Source organism: Sus scrofa, chromosome 8, assembly GCF_000003025.6.
Source record: "Sus scrofa isolate TJ Tabasco breed Duroc chromosome 8, Sscrofa11.1, whole genome shotgun sequence".
In the NCBI taxonomy this organism is placed as follows: Eukaryota; Metazoa; Chordata; class Mammalia; order Artiodactyla; family Suidae; genus Sus; species Sus scrofa.
This window is the reverse complement of record NC_010450.4, coordinates 77,142,687-77,159,823: the sequence shown is the minus strand read 5'-3', so window position 1 is coordinate 77,159,823 and position 17,137 is coordinate 77,142,687. Positions and strand designations below refer to the sequence as shown.

Genomic DNA, 17,137 nt, shown 5'->3' with positions numbered 1-17,137 from the left:
ATTAGATTTAGGGTTTTTTTCTCTATCTCTCTCTTTTTTTTTTTTTTTTTTTTTTTTTTTTGCTTTTTAGGGCCGCACTTGCGGCATATGAAAGTTCCCAGGTTAGGGGTTGAATCGGAGCTACAGCTGCCAGGCTACCGATAGCCACAGCCACATGGAATCTGAGTCACGTCTGCAACCTACACCACAGCTCATGGCAACGCCAGATTCCTCACCTACCAGGAGAGGCCAGGGATTGAGCCTGCATCCTCACGGATACTCTGTCAGATTTGTTTCCGCTGCACCACAATGCAAACTCCAGATTTAGGTAATTTATATTCAGTAAGAGCATTAACTTCCTTGAGAGCACGTGGCTTGGAAGTAGAAGAACTGGAATTCAAATCCAAGTTATGCCACAAATATTCTCTCTTCCATATCCATATATATATATTCATGTGTATGCTATGCATACATATATATCAGGAACTATATATATATTTACCTCGATCTATACTCCGTTGGTCTAGCCATTTATTCTTGTGCTGGCACTACGCTGTTTTATTTATTTCAACTTTGTAAAAAGTTTTAAAATCTAGTATAACAAGTTTTCCCTTATTCTTTTAAAACTTTTTCTTGCTCCTTCTTGAGTGTTTATTTTTCTAGATGAGCAGTTGGACAATTTTGGACAGTTTTTCCAAAATCATGAATGGACAGGTTAACAGGTGTACTTTAAGATGCATTATCACTTGTGGAGAAAAAGGAACCCCTGTACACTACTGATGGGAATATAAATTGGTGCAGCCACTGTGGAAAACAGTATGGAGTTTCCTTAAAAAAAAAAAAACTAAAAATAGAATTAGTATGATTCAGCAATTCCACTCCTGGGCACATATCTGGAAAAAATGAAAACTCTAGATTGGAAAGATACATGCACCCCAATGTTCGTAGCAGCATTGTTTACAATAGCCAAGACATGGAAGCAGCTCAAGTGCCCATCAACAGAAAACTGGCTTAAGTGTTAGCTTATATGTGGTACATATAGACAGTGGAATACTACTCAACCATAAAAATGAAGGAAATAATGCCATTAGCAGCCACAGGGATGGAACTAGAGAATATTATGCTTGATGAAATAAGTCAGATAAAGATAAATATTAGATGATATCACTTAGAGAATCTAAAAAATAATAAAAATAAATCTATATACGAAAGAGACTCACAGACACAGAGAACAAACTTGTGGTTACCAAAAAGAGAGTAGGGGCAGTATAAATTAGGAATATGGGGTTGACAGATTCAAACTACTATACACAAAATAGATGAGCAACAAGGATTTACTGTGTAACCCAGGGATTTATACCCTGTATCTTATAATAACCTATAAGGGAAGAGAATCTGCCAAAAACCTGAATCTGAATCACGGTGCTGTACACCTGAAACGAATCCAATGTTGTAAATAAATTATATTTCAATTTAAAAAAGATGCTTCATCCTTGATATTATTTTCACTCAGTGGGGTTATATGAGGTATTCCTAGCTCCTGTGTGTGCATATGCAATGCACCCACACACCCACCCACAAGCATGTACTTATGTGAAGACTTTTGGTTCCTATATAAAGACGTTTTGTCTGTTAGCTTCAGCATATTTAAAAATTCTCCAGACCCAGACACTGGAGCAGGATTGGCCTGAGAACCTTTTTCACATTCAGCCTGGCCCACAAGCTGAAAGAACATGCTTCTGATAAGAGAGCAGACGTGAGGAGGTAAATAGTTCATCACAGGCTTTATTTTTTTATATTGCTTTGTACTCCCCGAAAGCAGCATGGCTCACTTTGAGGCTTCCATTTTTTCTTTTCCTCCAAGCATAATTTTGATGCTGTGGGAATTCTTGCCAAGCAACATTCAGCAAATAAGTCCCAGGAGAATAGTTGATTTGTGTTTGCATATCATTCTCCTGGTGTGGATCCTAGGTAACAGAAAGGCTAAATAATATCCACAGTCCTGGAAGAATTTCTTCAATTATGGAGCTGTTGAAGCTCTGCTAAGAGCCAATGGAATTGATTGTCCCTGACTGGTCCAATAAGCCAAGAGGGTAATTTCCACCTCGTTAAGTGGCTGCGGATTTCACACATACATATTCATCACAAGTGAATGAAAAAAATCTGCGCCTTAAAAATTTTATTTATTTGTTTGTTTATGGTAGTTGATTTACCATGTTATGTAAGTTTGGAGTGTACAGCAAAGAGATTCAGTTATATAGATACATGCATATGTATGTATATATATAACTATACCTATATATATATACACACACACACGTACATGTATATTCCTTTTCAGAGTCTTCTCTCTTATAAGTTATTACAAAATATTGAGTATAATTCCCTGTGTTTTACAGTAAGTCCTTGTTGGTTATCTATTTTATATATAAGTGTGTATATATTAATCCCAAACTCCTAATTTATTCCCAACCCACCTTTCCCCTTTGGTAACCATTAAATTGCCTTCTATGTCTGTGGGTCTATTTATGAAATCTGCGTTGTTGTTGTTGTTGTTGTTTTTGCTGTGCCCACAGCATATAGAAGTTCCCAGACCAAGGATCGAACCCATGTCACAGCAGTCACCCAAACCACAGCAGTGACAACAGTGGATCCTTAGCCCGCTGAGCCACCAGGGAACTCCATGAAAAAGCTATGCTTTTGATCCAGGAGGACACCAGGCTCTTCCTTCTCTCTTGCAGAAAAACATTCAAGTGAAAACATCCTTGTGAGAATTCCCCACAGGAAATACCATGCATCTGCTTCAGATTAAAGAGGCATCAATTTATTTATTTCCTCTAATAGAGAGGAACTTCTCTGAACACTGAGTCCCCTGCTGGAGGCCAGCAGTTTGGTTCTGGGAATCATGAGATGCTAGAAGATTGGAGCAATGCTCTTCACAGGAGATTCTGGGCAAGTACAGATGCTGAGAGTCGCTTGTCAACTCTGCTGCGGGGTCCAGCTGCCTTTGTTACAGGCACAGAATCAGTGGTGCCCGGAAATTTCTGAGACTCTGCACTTTTATTCTGGATTCAGGGTTATTCTTTGGTATCACAATTCACGCAGGTATTTCTAGCCTGTCTCAGCTTGCGGATAACATCAGAAATGGAGCTTGGCTTGTAGCAGGCAGGAGAGCTAACTTCTTCTGAAATTAAATTAGGATTAGCCATAGTACCTCTATCTCTGAAAGCTATGCTGCATAATAAGGTAAAACTGAATACTATGCCTGGGAAATTGATGCTACATTTGCAGCAACATTTCCAATAAAAGAATTGAATTGATGAGTGGAATTAATCATGTTGTGACTGTATATATGAACCACCTTCCCCTGGAGTCATGATGAACTGGTGGTGGGCCCCGAGCTACCCCATAATGCTGTCTGGCTTGCTTTCCATCAGCAACAACCAGGCAAGCAGGTGCAATGGCTTCTAAGGAGAGCCAGTTAAGAAGCTGGATTTGCCTATAAAAAGCCCACACTCTCCTGCTTTGGAACAGATTTAGTTGTTTTTCTAGCTAAAGGCGTGGTGATGATGACTCAAAATGAATTTCTCATCTATTCACATTCTGAAATGTCAGTTCTGGGCATCCTTAAAGAAAATACTCCTAAAAATTCAACTGAAAAGGACAAAATGATAGTTACCCTAGGACTGCTCTCTTTAAGCAGCAGCCTGTAAGCTTGCTTGGAAGCCTATGCAGTGGGGTATTAACAGCCCTCTCTCTACCTTGGTGAAAAAAGAACTTGCTTTAGCTTCAGAGAAACCTGGTTTTAGTATTCACCCAAACAAATTAAAAATACATAATTGACGAATCTGACTAAGAACTATGAGGATGCAGGTTTGATCCTTGGCCTTGGTCAGTGGGTTAGGGATCTGGCGTGGCTGTGGCTGTGGCGTAGGCTGGGCAGCTGTAGCTCTGATTTGAACCCTAGCCTGGGAACCTCTATATGCCATGGGTGCGGCCCTAAAAAGAAAAACAAAAAACAAAAACGTATTTGATCTCCTTTCAGCTTTTGGAAATTCCAGTACTGAGTATTTTGTAACCAGTGTACATTGGAGTCCTCTGGTGATCACCACACTCTGCTATTACTAGCTCACAGTGCAATCTGCTACTGTGTTTTGAGGGAATGACTGGGGCAAGTAGCCACAGAGAAAGCTCATCTGAGGTGGTTTTTTTTTTTTTTTGCTTTTCAGGGCTGCATCCTCGGCATATGGAGGTTCCCAGGCTAGGGGCTGAATCAGAGCTACAGCTGCCCAGCCTACGCCATAACACAGCAACCCAGGATCTGAGCCATGTCTGCAACCTACACTTCAGCTCACGGCAATGCTGGATCCTTAACCCACTGAGTGAGGCCAGGGATCGAACCCCCAACCTCATGGTTCCTAATCAGATTTGTTTCCACTGCGCCACCACAGGAACTCCTCATCTGAGTTTTTATTTTTTTTGAACGAGGTCCTCTTTACAGGTACAGTGTCAAAATAACTCTTCTAGTTAATTTTTCTGGAATCCATTGAAAACATATAACCTCATTTTCCTCCTCCCTCGAGGGAACAATTACCCATTGCTCAAGGACTAAAGCAACAGTCTGAAATTTTTATTGAATAAAACCTATTCTTCTCCACTAGTTTAAACCAAAATCCCAAGCTTAAAAGCTTGACACTCAGAGAGCTCATGATGTTGCTCACCAAAGTTAGAAAAAAGTCCAAGTAAAGAGTTGTTTATTTCATTAGTAACTCACATTTGGTGGCTTCACAGTTTTGATGGAAGCCAAGTAATGTAAAATTATGGTTCTCCCAGCGTGGCGAATGTCCTCTGGGTGGGCTGTCTCTCATGGGTGCAAGTCTTTCATGGGAAGAAGTCATGTCATAGTAAATGTGTGTTGTAGTTATGAGAGCTGTCCTGGGTCCTGAAAAAGTCAATGCGTATGCAAAGGTTGACAAGTTTATGAAGACAATGCAAACTGGTCAGCCCCAGAATATGCGATTTACAAAAGGAAACGGAACGTACTCTTTAATCCTGGATGCTGAACACCCCCAAACAAGTACTGGGAGTGCTATTAAAATTTGTTGTGTATCTAATCCCCTCACGCCCATTCGAGTCTTCTAAAGCCAATGGAGTCCCTTAGATCTGTTCTGTCCAATATAGTAGACACTAGCAACATGGGGCTATTTAAATTTAATTTAAAAACTTACACAAAATTCAGCACCTTAGTTGCCTTAGTCCCATTTTGAGCACTAAGTATCCATGTGGGACTGGTGGCTACCATCTTGGATGGTGCAGATACTGAACATTTTCATCACTGCCAGAGGTTGAATTGGATAGTGCTGCCTTAAATGAAGAAGAAAAAAGAGAAATACGTATTGAGAAGTTACCATGTGGTAGGCGTTGTATTTGATCTGGATCCTTCCCATTTCACAGTGAAGAAGCTTAGTCTCAGAGAGCTTGTCACTTGCTCAAGCCACATAACAGATACATAGGAGAGTTAGGACTCTAATTACCCTTGACTCCGAGCCCACAGTCATTTCCAGTCTATGGCCAAGCGCTAGCTTATCCATTTATCTCTCTAACGCATACTTAATGATAGACTGTAAATTCTAGTAACTATGACCAGGCAACAGGTGAAAACTGATACTGAGCAAACTGGTCCCTCTACTTACTGAGGACCTGTGCTAGCAACTGGGGCTGTAAGTTTAGGTGGATGAACAACTTCCTGGCTTCATAGTGCTTAGAGCCTCCTGGGGAGTCAAACCTTAAATATATCATCAAAAACAAATTATTAGCCATGAGTGTGATAAATATCAAAGAGGAGAGCCCACCTGTTTTGGGAGAGGGCTTCCAAATCCCATTAAATAACAACAACAATAATAATTAGCAAAAAAGCTTTTACCTTCCAGTGCCTGAGAAGTTCAAATGGGTAACAGCTAAACCTATGATACTGTGGGCCTCCTGATTGATGAGTCAACTTTAATCTTTAGGCCTAGGAAACAGAGAGATCTATTTCATTCGAGGTCATCCTGGGTTAGCACAACCAACCTCAATTCATCCAATTCTCCTTGGGTAGAGGTACTTTTGAAATGAAGAGCTGAGATCAGCTAATTCGTCAACATTACAAGGCAGGAGCCTTTTTGTTGTAACGCTTCCCCCTCGATGAACCCTCTCGGCAGCAGCAGCTGATGTATGGACCTCAAAGATGAAGATGCCGTCTCATGGCTATTTCTCCACCACACTGCTGAGGGTCAGAGAGTGGGAAAATGCTTCTTTTCAGCCTTTTCTTTGTCATTTTTAACAGCTTTAAACTCAAATACTCATAAAAGGAGATTGAGAGCCAATATGCTACACCATCAAATTTAAAAGACTAGAAAAAAAAGCCAAGCCATAAACTGTTCTCATTTTGAGTATTTTATTCCTTTTAATGCTACTCCATTAGTTTCAATAAAAGGACAACAGAATGTCCATTACACCATAACTTGACACGCTTATTATGCCAATAAGATTAGTTTTTGCACAACGCTCATGTACCGGTTATAGTTTATAGAAAAATTGATTTCACAGAATCAGAGAAATTAAAATTGGAAACATTCTCCTAGGTCACTAGGTTCGTCCCCTGAGACTAGTATAGAATTGATCCCTCATTCACAGCATATTATCTCATGTATTTTTCTATCTGGTTTTGATAGGTTTCTGTATTTATTATAGACTGGCAATATGTACCACTAAAAATTATACCAAGTCATCTGAGAAATAAAATTCTAGAAAATAAGCATTTGCTGAGCACTAATTTCACTTTGGTGGATACATTTTTAATATACTGGTGTTTATAGCTTCTCATCTTACAAGAGGCAGGGTAGTAGCGCTGGATCATGGGTTGGCATTACCATCAAATCGTGAATTTGCATATCTTAAGTTGCAAACATTTCCCCAGACGTCATTTCCCATCAGATTCCTACAAAATGCAGTATGAATGTTTGATTCTCAAGCATGGCAAATTTTTTTGTGCAGGAAACTGAGCCCTGAACCTCAAGCAAGCGCCTGCAATTAAACACTTGGCTGGATTGACATTTTTTTCTTAGGGGGCAGTGGGTACTCAGCTGTGACTCTTCTTGGAGAGACGTTTGCAAGGAAGTAGCAAATGAACTCTGAGCTGCCTGCTGGGTGGGGGGAGGGTTGCAGCAAGGAATGAGCTGGTGTTATAGCGACTCTTCCTTTTTCTTCTGAGCAGCAACTCAGAGAAGGAAAAGGGGCAGGAGAAAGAGAGGGCTTCACCAGCAAAATTAACATAAAATACAATCAACCTATAAGCTCCTGGGATCTCCCAGGTCCTATGGGTGGAATTGCCTCTCTCTACTTCAATACATGCAACTGAGGAATTCTCTTCCCCTTTAAAACCCGCCTTGATGTTCATTTTCACCTGAATTCATTTATTAAAGATGGAGAGAAGTGCACAATGTGATTTTTTTTTTCAGTCCTGCCAGCATTTCCCTTCATCCCTGGCTTCTTCATGGAGATAGCAAGGTGGAGTGTTAGGTGTGGGCTATGTTGGTGGAGCCAGGAGGGGAATCAAAGCCACGTGTGGGAAAAGGCACAGAGGAAGGCACAGAAATGGAACATTCAGCTAAATAATACCTACTTCCACTTGTTTACATTCTTCTGTCCCCCATCAGAAGCCCAGATGAAATTCATGTTTGTTCAGAACGCAGCTGATGAGTATTATGTCTGGAGCACATCCCAGGGAAGGCCTTATGCATCTTTTATGCACCTGCATGCTAAATGAGCAAGGATACCCAGGTGCTGAGTAAGACCTATGAATTCGAAGTAAATTATGCAAACAAGTCATTTAGCTTGTCCAGAAAGCAGTGCTATCAGTGGTCCAGTTTTCCTAAACCCTCAATCATTTAGGAGGATGCAAACTGAAGGGCAGTCACACAGTGACGAGACCTAATTGCTCAGTGATCTATCTGCTTCAACAGGTGCAGGTCACCAAAAGGAGGCTTGCCCACTGTGGATTCTGACACCCAAGACAGAAGCCGGTGAAACTGTGTCAGGAGATTCAAAGAGGCAGAGACCTTTAGCCATGTTAACTCCTAGATGGCAGCAGTCAAGACAGACAGCTTTATCCACGGGACCCAAGGCTGTGCCAAAGTGGAGATGGTGAAGTGGCTCAGAAGAGAGACAGGGAGCTGCGCTTGCTCCTGGGAGTCGGACTTTCCATAGTGATGCAGTGTCTATCCTTGCTACTCAATGTGGTCCAGGGACCAGCATGACCCAGGCTTTTGTTGTGCCTGCAGAGTCCTGGACCCCACCCCAGAACTACTCAGTCAAAAACTTTGTTTTAACAAAACATCAGGTGATATGTATGCACATTAAATTTTGAGAAGCCCTAGTGCACACCCCCAGCTTCCTGGTAGTTTTCCATAGGAGCATTCTAGACCTGCTACGAAGGGATACAGTTTGTATCCCGGTGGGTAGTTGATCTCATCTTCATTCAGCAAAAGCCAATAAATAATCATTCCCTTCATGAGTACACACGAATTCCTGTGTGTGTGTGTGTGTGTGTGCGTGTGCGTGTGCGTGTGCGTGTGTGTGTCTGTCTGTCTGTCTGCTCCCACTGTTTCCTCGGGAACTTTCCTCCCTATCTGCACATGGCAAGGCTGTCACCACGAAGGCTGGGAACTGGACTAGGAGCTGATATGGAGAGAGGGGACCTTTATTCTTCTGAGATTATAAGGCACAAGACAATATTAGCTTGGGCCAGGCAGGGGTATCTTGCTACCACAGGTAGAGGGAATCTGGGAATCTGAGTATGCAACCGGGGGAGTCAGGCAAAGCAGAAAGATGGAGAGAGAAATCATTGGATCCCTCCGCCTGGTTGAGCCCAAAGTCAGATAACCCCTAGGGCTTCTGAGTCGAATGAGCCAATAAATTCACAATTTAGCTTAAGGCAATTTAGCTTGAGTTTGGTTTTCAGTCTTTTGTGGCTAAGGAAGTGTTTCGGACCCAGACATTCCTGAAACTGGATTAACAGTTTTTCCAGGATGGAAACTTGTGCATCTGGCTGTGGGAACAAATTCATTGTACAGTTCACAACCTCTAATCTGACAACTGTGTGAGTGAGTTTTCGTGAGCAAATGTGTTAAGTATAATCTGAGTGTAATTAAACAGAGAGGGTTTAAAATTTTTAGGTACCTATATGCCCTCAATACTGGTTATTTGTATAATGGCACCAGGCTGTATAGATTTAGAGGCAAGGCCTATTTAAATTAATATTCAAATTTATGCCAGCTAATATGCAAATCGGCACAGCTTTGGTGCTTTAGGAAACAAGAGGATAGGATTGCAGGCCTGGTGTTTCAATGGCGCTGCTTTGATGAAAGAAGGCAAGGAGGCCTAGAATGCAGATGAAACATTTTTCCCTTGGAATACCCAATGCAAATGGAAACTTACGGCTCTGTAAAACTGTTTTAAAACAGAAAACAATCTCTCAATTTAATATAGAAGTTTCACTTCATTAATTTATTAGATGCAAACACTGCAACTTTTCAGAAAAGACAACACCCATAAACACAATCACAAAAAGAAGTGCTTTTACTCCTGCCAAATGTCAACATTTAAATCTATAATTGTTGGTTTCCAGTGAAATGCTGAAATCTGCCTCTCTTCTGTGGCCAATTAATACCCACCACTGAACATATATTTCACAACTATGTATCTATTTCAATGTTATGTGGGTGCATGTATATGTATTCTAAAATTTTTAGTTAGGATTAGGTTAAGTTATGAAAAATAGAAACTTGGAAAGTTGTAGCTTAAATAAAATGGAATTTTTTCTTTCTCAGGTGGAAGTCTGAAGGTGGACAGTCTAGAGCTGGTATGGTACCTCCATTGTTATTGAGAACTAGAGATTTCTTCCAGCTTTCCAAAGCACATCCTTTCCTAGGATGTGACTCTCTGTTCCTCTAGGTTCAAGATGGATGCTGGGTCTCTAGCCATCACATCCAGTTTCCCTGAAGAAAGATGGAGAAAAAGAGAAAGAAGGATTTTTTCCCATCTCTTTTAAGGAAACTGCCTGAAAGTCCCATCAAGTATATTGGCTTACATATCACTGATCAGAACTTGGTCCTATGACACACCTAACTAGGAGGAGGCTGGGAAATATGGTCTTTTATCTCAGATGCTGTGTGTCCAGATAAAAATACTTATTCTGTTGAGAGAGAAGCAAAAAATAGGTACATAGTAGGAAAATGTTAAGTTCTGCTCCAAATATTATGTATTTGTTTATTGATATATTGTGTTCCTTCCACAAGAAGCTAGCTCCATGAGGGCAAGAGCTTTATATTATTCTTGATTGTATCTTTAATGCCCTTCTATATGTATCTTTCTTGATTTTTTTTCTATCAATTTAAGAACTTTGGTCAAACCAGAATGTTGTGTTGAGAAGAATGCAGAAAAAAATCAAGATTTGTGCAAGAGTGCTGTGATCAACTAGTAATGTCTACAGTGGCCAGTCCCTGTATGCTGGGCTTAAGGCATTCCTACCAACTCCTAGCTTTCAACTCAAACGTTTTGAAATATATGGCTACCGATTCTCTATATGCCAGAAGGCCTTATTTAAATCTGCTGTTTGAAATGACTTATTCCGAGTAGAGACTTGTGTATTCCCAGTAACTGCCCCCCCAACCCCTAATATGGAGCTCTCTTGCGCAGTTGTGAATTTTGCAGGTTTCCAGAGAGTTGCTAAAGGAATTATATGCAAATTCCAAGTTACACTGAGTTGGCAAGTTCTAACTAGAAAGTTGCTGGGGAAAGGGGATTTTTGCTGTTCTTTAAAGAATAAAATGGAAAACCAGGTCAGGAGTTTTACGCTGTCGGAGCAGAGGTGCAATTCTGTGACATGTTCATCTCCTGAATCACCAAGAAGATAAGAGGGGCCGGGAGGAGTGATAAAGACTTTCCAAGTTCAACAGAAATGCTAGAAAGAGAAGCTCAGGCATCCTCTTTATTTAGCTCCAACAATCTCAGCATGAGGACGAGAAGACCAGAGTTAAATTAAACTGCAATTAAAAATAGCTAAGACTACCGAGCAATGTACCAAATTGCATCTGAAAAATTTTGTCTTTATAAAGCTGTCAGTGCAGCAAACTTCTTTTCCTGCTCCTCCCCAAGACACTTTTTCTCATCAGCAATGGTGACAAGATGGTGACTTGATGTGGCTGTGATTCTGAGCAAGGAAATCATGCGGTGCTCCATAGAGATAAATCAGAATGTCAAGGGTAGAGTTTGAAACCACCCCCCGCTTTGATGTCACTTCTCTGGGGGCACCTGTCCTTCTTTCTACTACTTTCCCACTTGTGAGTCAAGAAGTACCGCCTCATTGGAATGACCTGCTTTGTAATTTAATTTTTTGTTTGTTTAGCTCTTTCCACAGAGAATGGCCGATGTGTAAATAACATCTGAATATTCCACGTCTTAGTTGGGGTTCCTTCAAAGGCAGAATCTGAGAGCCTTTGGAGCAGGTACTTTATCAGGGAGGTGGTCTGAGGAAGCGCAGTAAGCAAACAGGGAGAGTGAGACAGGGAAGAAGAAAAAGCCAATAGAATGTGTGTAGATGAGTAACTGAATCACTTTGTTGTACAGCAGAAATGATCACAACCTTGTAAATCAACCATATTTCAGTAAAACTTAAGGAGAAAAAGCCAGTAGAGGAGTGTGTTACTGAGGTTACACGCTGGGCAATAAGGGCTTGATTCTATCAGAATCTCCAGAAAAGTATGCCTATGTCCCCCAGGACTGCCCCTATGAAGGATGGAAGATTGTACTCCACTTGCCTGCTGGCTCCCATTCCTGTTGGCTGCAGATTGCCCCAGAAGCATTGCCAAACTTCATCCCCCACTGCTCCCAGGATGCAGCTGTGTGGGCTGAGTACTCCATGCCCACCACTACCCAGCAGAAAGGCCCATGGGATGGACACTGAGAGAGCAAGGTGAAGCTGAGATTACTGGGAACAGTCCACTGCAGCTGCAACTGAAGTCAGAGGCAGACTGAAGGTCAATGACCCAGGGGTCTGCTATGTCCCTGCCTGTGATCTGGAACTCAGCTGATGCTCACACTTTGAGATATAGACTCCACGGTCATAATCAATGCATCTGACTGTGCATTCTAATTGGAGATACAGTTTAAAATCAACGATGACTCCAAGTGACAATGTGAAGACTAACGTCACAGAAGTCATCTTACACATAGACAGATGCCGCTTAACACCCCAGATTCTCCCCCGCCCCCTTCCTGCTCTTTAACTTTGAAGTTTCTCTCCTGTAAGCTCAGGGGCAGGGTGAAAAGGCAAGGTGGTGAAAGAAGAACCTGTGGACTATTGTCACTTGTCAAGAACTCTTCTAAATGTTCTTATGACCTAAGAGGTTGAATTCACTGGTTAAAAGGAGATTTAGGGGTTACACGTGATTTTAGTTTCTCCATTCTATCCAATTTCTACAGTTAGTTGGGACAGGACTCATAATCCTGAATGATAGGCACAAAACACAAAAGTAAGATGTATCAACTGCCCATCACTGTTTGGCTGTATTTACTTGTGTGCCGTGGGCACAGTGAGCCAAGGGTAGAGAGGCAGTGTGGTGTGGTGAAAACTGCAGAGGCTTTGTGTGTCTGAGGCTAGTCACGAAACCACGCTGAGCCTCATTTTTCTCAATTTTCTCAATTATGAGAAGAGAGCTAACCTAGCTTCCTCCTCCTTAATTAAGCCTTATCACACAAAGTGTTTGGCATATCGAATCTGCATTGGTTACAAGTCAATTAATAAATGAACAATCTGGGTTCCATTTTGTACCCCACTTTGACTTGTTTCTGGGTAAAGCCAACAATGACCAAAATAAATTACTTTGACTCATTTAGACTCAGCCTTTGAAAATAAAATTAGAATATTCCTGGGGTTCATGGTGAGCCAAGGTACCAAGAGGCAAGCCTATTCCTCCTGTTACCCATCCCAAGAAGGAGGAATCTCCCAGCGACCAGAACAACTGCACCCAAACCAGTGGCATGCAGCAGTAGGTGGTCCCACAGCACTCCCTGCTCCCATGGCCACTACTCCTATTCTGGACATGGTGAGATGGGAGGCAGAATGGGGCTGGATGCTTGGTGGTCCCTCATGGTCCTTGGCTGTTTGGATCAATCATAGAGGAGGACTTGGCTTCTGCAGCCCAAGGTAGACCTCTCCTAAGAGCAACAGGGTACTGGTGTTCAAATCCAGCAATGTACAAGGACTTTCAAGAGATGCACAAGCATGCTTAGATTTAAAGGGATTCAATTCTAGATTCTCAACTTTTTTGTCTTTTTAGGGCCATACCCATGGCATATGGAGATTCCCAGGATAGGGGTCGAATTGGAGCTACACCTGCTGGCCTACACCACAGCCACAGCAATGCCAGATCTGAGCTGTGTCTTCAACCTACACCAGAGCTCATGGAAACGCCAAATCCTTAACCCACTGAGTGAGGCCAGGGATCAAACCTTCGTCCTCATGGATGCTAGTCAGATTCATTTCTGCTGAGCTACAATGGGAATGCCTAGATTCTCAACATTCATAGATACTCTTTCCAAAACCCAGTAGAGGAGCTCTGAAAACAAAACCGTTTCTGTCTTCCATCTTCCCTTTCATAACCTTCCTTGTCCTGCTTTAAAGAACCATTTATTTCTCACCCAACCTAAGTCATGCTGTGATGCATTGCTCAGGATGTAAAAACCTCAGTGGTGTCAAACCAAGGAAGAATTAGAAATACAGCACATTTACTAAGGACCTTGTCTTTTCCATATATAGGTCTTGCCAAAGAAACATTCTCTGGACTGTGACTTTTGATAAAGCATAATATTATTCCACGGTGGGGCCGGGAGTATTACCTATCTCTAGTGGATGGTGGTCATAGAAAGATGCCTTAACTCATTAGTTTGGATGAATAAATGAAGTCAGATATACTCTGACAGAAAGTAAGCCTGATCTGGCTGATTGGTTTGACAACAAGGATTGTTTATATGGCAGATGTTTACCCTTGATGAATGAGTTGAATATATAACTTGGAAGTTGTATTAAAATATATTTAAAGCATGCAATAATATTAAAGCATTTAACCAAAAAAAAATATATTGGAAAAGTCCTAATGAGCAATAATTGATTTTCCCAACCCTTTTGTGGGTTACCAGGTCAAACAAGGTGTCCTGAAGTGAAAGAGAAAAATGCGCTCCTGATAGTCATTTGATAAGTCTTGGTGGAGACATTTTGGTTGATATATTTCTTAGCATTTAAGAGAGTGGATGGCTGACTGGATAACAAATTCTTTTGCAAGTTGGGTGGGTTTCAACTCTTTGCCTTCAGTAAAATTGAACTAGGAAGACCTAATTGAGGTGTCAGCTCTCAGACATTAAAAATAATTTGTGGTGATAGATCACTTTGTTATTTTTGAAGTAAGCATCAGAAAGAATTCAAAGAAATGAGTAGTGCCTCTAAAACAGACCTATTTGCTTTCCATGCATGCCTATCTGTGCATTTATGTGAACACGGTTTCTCGGCAATTACATTTTAAAACAAGAGCAAGTAGAAATAGAATTGTTGCTGAAGTCGTCTTATTCTAGCAAAAAGTAATGTTTCTTCATGGAGCATTAACTAATCAAAAAAAAAAAAAAAAGAAGTATCCTCTCTCCCATCCAAAGATACTTTTTAAATAAAATTTGAATTTTAGGTTTGAGAATCATTGATCTTTTATCACCAAGAAGTTTCTATCAGTCGGAAATTCCATGAGCAATGTAGAATGAAAATAAAGAGTTCAAAGAGAAAAAGGAGTGATGGAAAATTTGCAACTCTAAATATGATAAGTAGTTTAAATGTTAACTTAAAAACATGTTGTGGGAGGTACATTAGTTTTCAAAATTATGTTAGAGGATAGGCAAGCAGGGAAAAAAAAAAAAAAAAAACAAACCGCCACTGCAATCAGGATGCTGCCTATAATCCTTTGGGATAATACATGCTCTGCTGGCATTGGGACCTGAGAGAGGGCAGAGGTGCCCAGGGTCTCTCAGGTAGTCTCTCTAGTGACTGGTTTCTTGGGATTTTGATTTGTAGTCTAGTCTTCCTTGGAGTGTGACTTGAAATTCTGGATTAATATTGGAACGAACCTTATGCCTTAACTAGAAATAAGCCTCCTTTGCCATTTCAGACTCTCTCTAGTTCAGATCTGTACCTTCTTCCATATATCTTCCTCTTTGGAGATATCTTTGACTGTTATTTCACAGCTAACACTTTTTTTTTGGCTGCACCCATGGCATGCAGAAATTGCTGTGCCATAGCAGCAAGACCCACACCAGTGACAATGCTAGGTCTTTAACTGGCTGCTCCACCAGGGAACTCCCCCACAGCTACCACTTTAATCAAGCCTCTAAAACAGTTATTTTGTTTATATGCTCATTCATTCCTTCCATAAATACATATGTACCAGGCACTATGTAATATGCTGGATACGCCATTGTGAACAAAACAAGCAAGGACCCTAATCTCCTGGAGTTGATATCTCAGTGGAGGTAGCTGAACAATATAAATAATTATGCCAATAGGCGAACATGATGTTAAGAAGAACAACAGCGGGTATTTAATTTAAAAAAACAGGGCAGGAGTTCCATGGTGGGGCAGTGGGTTAGGATCTGGCATTTTCACTGGTGTGGCTCTGGTTACTACTGTGGTGCAGGTTCAGTCCCTGACCTGGGAACATGCTGTGGGTGCGGTTAAAAAAAAAAAGAAAGGACAAACCTCTTTCAGGTGGCAACAGTTAGGCTGAAATCAGAAGTACAAGAAACAACTGGCCATAATAAAAATGGCGAAACAGTGTTCTGGTGAGTGGAAAAAACATACAGAAAGGTCCAGCAGGAAGAAGCCTGGTCTATTAGGAACATTAGAAGGTCAGTGGAGCTGGAACACATGTGTGTTGTGGAGGAGACGAGCTAGCGACATAAAAGGACAGAAAACAAGGGCCAAAACATGTTAGGGAGCTCAGATTTGATTCTAAGTGCCATGGAAACCCAGTGAAAGTCTTTCTAGCAAGTGTGGTTTATTTTTATAAGTTAATTTTGGCTGCTGTTGAAAAATGGGATTGGAGTGGGGCAAGACAGAAACAGGGAAAAAATCTAGGTGGTGCATCAGGCAGAATAGGCCAGGTTATGCAGTAACAAACAACCTCTAAATCTTTGGGGCTGATATTAACCCAAATCTTTCCCTCGGGCTACATGTCCATGGCAGGTCAGTCTCCATATCCACTCACTCCAGGACTTGGGCAGCCACTGTCCTGAACACTGATGGTCACCAGAGCAGGAAAGGGAGCACAGCCAACCAGAGCTCTTAACACCTCTCCCTAGATGTGTCACCTGTCCCCTCTACCTGTATTTTATAGTCCAAATCAAGTTATACGGTCACTCCTGAGTTCAACAGAGAGGGAAGGTATCCCCTTGAGGGAGGGGCACTGCAGGAAAAGGAAAGGAAAGAGTTGGTGACAGTCAGACCATGTCCTCCATCATTGTGGTCTAAAGAAGAAGTGACGGGGGTGATGCTGATGAAGACAAAGATAAATGGACAAACTTGAGGTTGCTCAGTGTTCCTTTTTGGATGTAAGGCTGGCTTGAATAATGGTTTTTTTTTTTGTTCAGTCACTCACATTAGACAGTGAACCTCACTCATGAGACAAGCTGTAAAAATCATCTCCATGCCTCCTGGGCCAAACGTGAAAATATTTACTGAATAAATGAGTGAGATTCCACAAATCAAACCTTCACGCCTCCTGGATGCTCTATGGCTTGGAATTTCCCACACATGGGCTGAACCTGTTACGTAGAGAGGGAGGGGGAGATTTAAACAATGGTTTACCCCCAAAAGAGAGCCTTACTCTTGTTTTCTGCAGGATTGTGAAGGAAATGAATTTGAGAAATCCTTCTTTGTGCCTCAGTGCCCCTCCTTTAGTGGGAAAGAGCTGACTTAGAGCCCAAATGTCCTGTGCCATCCTGCTCCCTTCCTTCCCTCTTGGGCTTTGAATTTTGTCCATTTCTTGTCAGTTTCAGATCTCTTTACATCCCAGGATAGAAA

The 17,137-nt window shown here is 41.4% G+C and overlaps 1 long non-coding RNA gene across 5 annotated transcripts in view; it reads right to left on the bottom strand.

Moving 5' to 3' along the window:
- The window catches only part of LOC110262140, a 30,988-nt gene continuing 16,654 nt past the window's right edge, over positions 2,804–17,137 (bottom strand). The window contains exons 3-7 of one of the 5 annotated variants that reach the window (XR_002346735.1): positions 5,903–5,992; positions 5,673–5,764; positions 5,208–5,343; positions 4,754–4,921; positions 2,804–3,163 (exon numbers count right to left, since the gene is read on the bottom strand). This is a non-coding gene — a long non-coding RNA (uncharacterized LOC110262140). Of the gene's footprint in view, positions 3,164–4,594; positions 4,922–5,207; positions 5,344–5,672; positions 5,765–5,902; positions 5,993–8,606; positions 10,017–17,137 lie in introns of those variants that run through there. The other 4 variants (XR_002346738.1, XR_002346734.1, XR_002346736.1 and 1 more) reach the window with 4 other exon arrangements.